The sequence below is a fragment of the Triticum dicoccoides genome, chromosome 6A, assembly GCF_002162155.2.
Source record: "Triticum dicoccoides isolate Atlit2015 ecotype Zavitan chromosome 6A, WEW_v2.0, whole genome shotgun sequence".
NCBI lineage: Eukaryota > Viridiplantae > Streptophyta > Magnoliopsida > Poales > Poaceae > Triticum > Triticum dicoccoides.
Genome location: NC_041390.1, coordinates 363,632,193 through 363,638,412, shown reverse-complemented (window position 1 = coordinate 363,638,412; position 6,220 = coordinate 363,632,193).

The window sequence follows — 6,220 nt, the reverse complement described above, 5'->3', positions numbered from 1 at the left end:
TCCTGCTCAATGCGTCAGCAATCACATTGGCCTTGCCTGGAGTATACTCGATACTCGGATTATACTCCTGAATCATTTCGACCCATCGAGTTTGCCTGAGGTTGAGATTAGGCTGAGTGAAGCTGTACTTGAGACTCTTGTGATCAGTGAAAATGTCCACTTTTCTTCCCAATAGGAGATGTCTCCAAGTCAAAAGAGCATGCACAACTGCCGCCAACTCGAGATCATGAGTGGGGTAGTTCTTCTCATTAGGCTTCAACTGGCGAGAGGTATAAGCAACAACTTTCTTCTCTGGCATCAATACTGCGCCAAGACCTTGGAGAGAGGCATCACAAAAGACCTCGTACGGCTTGGATTCATCAGGCGGAGTCAGAACTGGAGCACTGATCAATTTCTCTTTCAAAGTGTTGAAAGCAATGTCACACTCCGGAGACCAAACGTACTTGACGTGCTTCTGGAGAAGATTTGAGAGAGGCTTCGCGATCTTAGAAAAGTTTTCAACGAATCTTCGGCAATAGCTTGCGAGACCAAGGAAGCTACGGAGTTGCTTCACGTTCTAAGGAGGTTCCCAATTCACAATTGCAGACACCTTCTCAGGATTCACGGCAATGCCCTTGGCAGAGATGATATGACCAAGATAAAGAACCTCATCGAGCCAAAATTCACACTTGGAGAACTTGGCGTAGAACTGATGTTCCCTGAGCTTATCGAGCACCAAACGCAAGTGCTTGGCATGATCTTCCTTGTTCTTCGAGAAAACCAGAATGTCGTCGAGATAGACCAAAACGAAGTCATTGGTGTAGGCGTTGAAGATGAAGTTCATCATTCGAGAGAACGTCGGAGGTGCGTTGACGAGGCCAAAAGACATGACAGTGTATTCATATGAACCATAGCTTGTCCTGAAAGCCGTCTTGGGAATATCTTGCTCACGGATACGAATCTGATGATAACCCATACGGAGATCAAGCTTGGAGAATACTTGGGAACCTTTGAGTTGTTCGAACAGCTCGTTGATGTTGGGAAGTGGGTATTTGTTCTTGATGGTCTTCTTGTTCAATGGACGGTAATCAACACAAAGTCGGTCCGTTCCATCCTTCTTCTTCACAAAAAGAACACCATGACCCCATGGAGAAGAACTAGGCCGGATGAGACCCATTTTCTCTTGAATATCGAGTTGCTTCTTCAGCTCCTTCAACTCTTCAGGTCCGAGCTTGTAAGGACGCTTGCACATTTCCACAAGCCAATCGTCAGCATCAGTTGCCTCAACACAATTGCTGAAAGTCTTTGGCCCGTTAGCAAGGAACTGGTTGAGTGTAGCAAAGTGATTCTGATTTTTGCCTTGGTTCCCTTGGTTGCCTTAATTGTGCTCTTGAAGAATTTGCATGATCAACTGTGTGTTTGCATTGGTTGCGGCCATCACAGCTTGCCATGCCTCCGGAGGAGGTGGTGGTGGTGGCGGATCAGGATTCGGAGTCGTGCGCGTTGGAGGAGCCATCCTGAAGAGGTTGACATCCATTAGCACATTGATAGACAAATATTAAAATTGAATCCAATGGAATGAAAATTGCAACATATAGTCTTCACATCTGAACAAAATGAACGAATGCATTCCTCTTGAAATGGTCACATATCCATAAATTGAGAAGCCACGTAGAATTAAGGTAGAGAAATAAATCAACAAGGTACGGATCAAGAACGAATAATCGGTAAGAAATCCCAATCTCAAACCAATATCCGTGGAAGAAGAACTATAGCTACTAGAATTCCCACCTATGAAACTCCCGAACCTTTCCGGTTATGCAATCAGGTGTTGGGGATACAGGGGAAGCATAATATCTCACCCAAACTAGAAAATCCTACATCCAGCTGTATCCATCCTTCAACACATAACCAAGAAACCTTTGGAAACCATCTACCTCAACCTTCGAAAAGCATCCGTTATACAAGTTATGGCGATACTCCCGAAATCCCGCCCCAGTACTGGGTGGCATCGAGGTTATCTCACCAACGTACTGCATAAAAGAGATTTTCGATGTCGGCATACTAAACTTGGGTATTCCAAAACTACAACGATAAAATTATGACGACAACACCTCAGAGCTCAACTCCCCGGGACACTTCCACAAAACCCCTGACAGGAGGCACCAAGACAATGTTCTCATCATAAAACCATCGGAACGATTCCAAGATACCAGCGTGATCCTAAATTTTTTTTTGTGAAATTTGAGAAGAGAAGAGTCAAAACTCTACGTCAGGATGCCTTACCAGAGCGATGAGGAGACTGGGAAATAAAAAGAATTCCTAAACTCTCCAATATATAATTCCTAAATGACTCAAAACATTTTTCTAGACACAACTCGGCCGCTAAAAACGATCAAGCAATGGGGCTCCTAAGGTCGGGGAAGGCTCTGATACCAACTTGTAACACCCTCGATGCGACTATATCTCCCACGTGTTGAGGCATAACTTAGAGGCATAATCGCATTGAAGGCATATGTCGCAAGTTAGGCAATCTTCACAACATCCCATGTAATATAGATAATAAAAGGGGAGATAACATAGTTGGCTTACACTCTGTCAGGACCCCGACTCAATGCCACATAGATCTAGCATGTAACACTTCATATCACTTTGCGGCCTCACGCACGGTATTCCCACGGGTGTCGCCTTACCTTTACCCGGGACCGTTTGCGCCTTTTGGCACACGTATATGACAGTGTCGCTAGCATCCATATGATAAGGAGCCCGGGCTGACATGGCTAGTCGTAAACCCAAAGTGGCACAAACTTACAGGGACAGGCATCCATGACCCAGCATCGAACGTGTCGGTCATCAGCGAGTGAATCCAGGCTGTAGCACTGGGCTAGCAGGACTCCGGTGAGCCGGGCTGTAGCGGGCTAACAGGACTCCGGTATTCATCGCGTGACATTTCCCCGAAGGGACAGACACAGGAACGAAGAAGGACACATGCCGGCCAGCCTAAGTGTTCCGGAGCAGTAGCAAGCTACCATGGCTCGGTGGAAACACTAGGAGACATTTCCCGGTAAGAGAGGCTACTAAAGATAAACAACTAGATGGTTAGATCCCACACATACCAAGCATTCCAATAGCATACACACAATATGCTCGATATGTGCAGATACAACATGGCATCACAACATGACTCTACGACTCAAGTAATTTATTCAATAGGCTCCGAGGAGCGAGACATTACAAACATGGGTCTCACGACCCAACAATCAGAGCATACAAGTCAAAGCACAAGCGGAAGCTATCATGTCTGGGTACAGACATCTATAAATGAAAAAGGCTGAGAAGCCTGACTATCTACCAAATCCTGCCGAGGGCACAAGATCGTAGCTGAGGTAACAAGCTAAACGTCGAAGTCCACGTGGAACTACTAGTGAGACTGAAGTCTCTCTGCAAAAACATAAAATAGGCAAACGTGAGTACAAATGTACCCAGCAAGACTTACATCAGAACTAACTACATATGCATCATTTTCAACAAAGGGGTGGTGGGGTTTAACTGCAGCAAGCCAGCTTTGACTCGGTGGCTATCCTAAACTACGACTGCAAGCGACTCTTTTGAGGTGGCGCACACGAGTCCACATATTCACCATATCAATACACCACTATGGATCCGCTCCCGTCTCCCTACGAGAACGCCTTCCATAGCACTCACGCTTATCTTGCGTATTTTAGAGTATCCACTTTATCTTGTCTATGAACTGATATAAGCAACCTAGAAGTCCTTTTCCGCGGACACGGCTATTCGAATAGATGATGTTAACCCTGCAGGGGTGTACTTCTTCATACATGTTTCCACCACTTAGCGTCTGCACACGACATGTGCTCGGCAGACTTCAAGCGAAAGCCGACGTGGGTGTAGACCACGACCTACCTAAACACTCAAGTCTCTAGTCCAGGTTTATCGCCTATTCGGGTTCCATCCATGAGGAGATCCGGCCGGAGTTTCGCTCACAGCCCCAAACGATGTGAACAGGGTTCCGTGACACCAAACGGGCGCCCGGTGTACCCGGCCACGTGCCTACCGCATCACAGCCCACCCCTACGGTCAGCGCTGTCCACGGCCTCCAGCATACTACAAACACCAGAAACTACTTGCAACTCCTGGACAGAGGACAAGGGTGATTAAGAAGTCGAGCGGGGTCATATTTCAGGGCTCAATGTATGGTAGTAGCTGAATCATGGATCACAAACACAGAACTCAGTTCCTGAGGACGGCTTCAATGAGACAACCCACCATGTACTCCTACATGGCCTCTCACCGACACCTTTTACCAAATCGTGTTCACACACTTAGCTCACACACAGTAGGACATGTTCACACGCCTCTGATTCATCCCCGATGAATCAGACCTGACTCAACTCTAAGCAGTAGCAGGCATGACAAACAAGCATGAATGAGTAGGCACAACAGGGCTCAAACAATTCCTACTCATACTAGTGGGTTTCATCTATTTACTGTGGAATGACAGGTCATGCAAAGGATAAAGGGGTTCAGCTACCGCAGCAAGTAATAGATGAATCGTTGTTGTCCTAATGCAGTAAAAGAGAGCAGGAGCGAGAGAGTAGGATTGTATCGGAATGAACAAGGGGGTTTGCTTGCCTGGCACTTCTGAAGATAACATTGAGTCTTCATCAGTGTCAACGATCACATCATCGGTATCATGTCTATCGAGAGGGGACAAATACCGGCAACACAGAAGGGAACACAATCAATGCAATGCACAATATGATGCATGATCATGACATGGCAAAATGAATGTGTTTTGAGCTAATGCAACTAGCAACAGATTAAATGAAGTTGGTTTGAATATAAGATTCAAATTTAAACCCCATATGTGATTATTCAAATGCCATTTAATTGATTTGTGCTAAACAGCAGCTATAAGTTGTTCTAACATGCATGAAAATGGTACAGATGGATTCCTTGAATTTTTCTGATAATTTTTCATATATAAATTATTTAATTTGGAGTTACGGTTAATTTTCTATGATTTATTGAAGTTTTAGGCATTTTCTGAAATTTCCTGATTATTTTTAAATCCAGAAATACTTATTGCGTCAGCCTGACATCATCATGACGTCAGCAGGTCAACTGGGTCGCCCAAAGTCAAATCTGACGTGTGGGGTCCACACGTCAGTGACTAACTAACTAACCTAATTTAATTAGAGCCTGGGCCCGCATGTCAGTGTCAGCAGAGGGGGTAATTAGTTAAAATAGACTAAACTAATTAGCAGGGGGGCTGGCCCCACCTGTCATCGACCCAGGGGGGGTCAAACCCCTGGTCAGCGGGCCTAACAGGCCGGCGGCTCAATGCCGGCGGCAACAGGCACGGCGGAGGGCTTCGGGATCGCTCCTCCGGCGACCATTCGGGCGGCGGAGAGGCTCTACGGGTAGCTGGGAGGGCGCCGCGTCTTCCTGTGGAGTCGGTTGGGGTCGGGGCGGCCGGAATCGGCGCCGGCGTCGACCTAGGTGGCCGCCGGAGTTCGGCCAAGGTCGAACGCGGAGCTGCGGTGCACTAGAGGGGAAACGGAAAGGCTCTGGGGGCTCCTGGGAGGGCGGCGAACTCGGTAACATGCTCGGGCGCTAGCTGGGGTGACCCTGGCCACGGCAGCGCCATGACCGGCGGCGAGGAGCAATCGGCTCCGGTGAGAAGGCGGCTGGAGTGCGGGAACGAGCGCGGGGAGAAGGGGAAATGGAAGAGGAGCTCACAGCGAGGTCGATGAGCAGCTCGGTGGTCTCGGGGAGGCGGCGGAGGTGGCGAATTTACCGCGGCGAACTTCGGTGGCCGGCGACGGAAATGGCGATGGTGGCGGCGTTGCAGCACGTCCGGGAGGTCCGTAGCTCAACGAGGAGGTGGAGGGGGTTGTGGCGGAGCTCGGAAGCGGGTCGGGGAGGCGAGGGGAGGCCAGTGGCTACGGTGATGCCCGTCGGCGGCGGCGGTGGTTCTCGGGTGAGAGGGAGAGAGAGCAGGGGGAGAAGAGGAGGGCGAGGGAGAGTGAGAGCGGTGCGGGGCAGCTGCGTGGCTTCGTCCGGGGCATCGAGGGAGTCCGGGGGAAGCAGGAGGTGGCCAGCAGGGGGGGAGGTGGCGCGCGCGCGTGCCGGCGAGCGTCGGGCACACGCCCTCGTCCTTCTGTCCGAGGAGGAAGACGACAGGGAAGGCGCGGGTGGGCTGGGCCGGCCAGGGGGG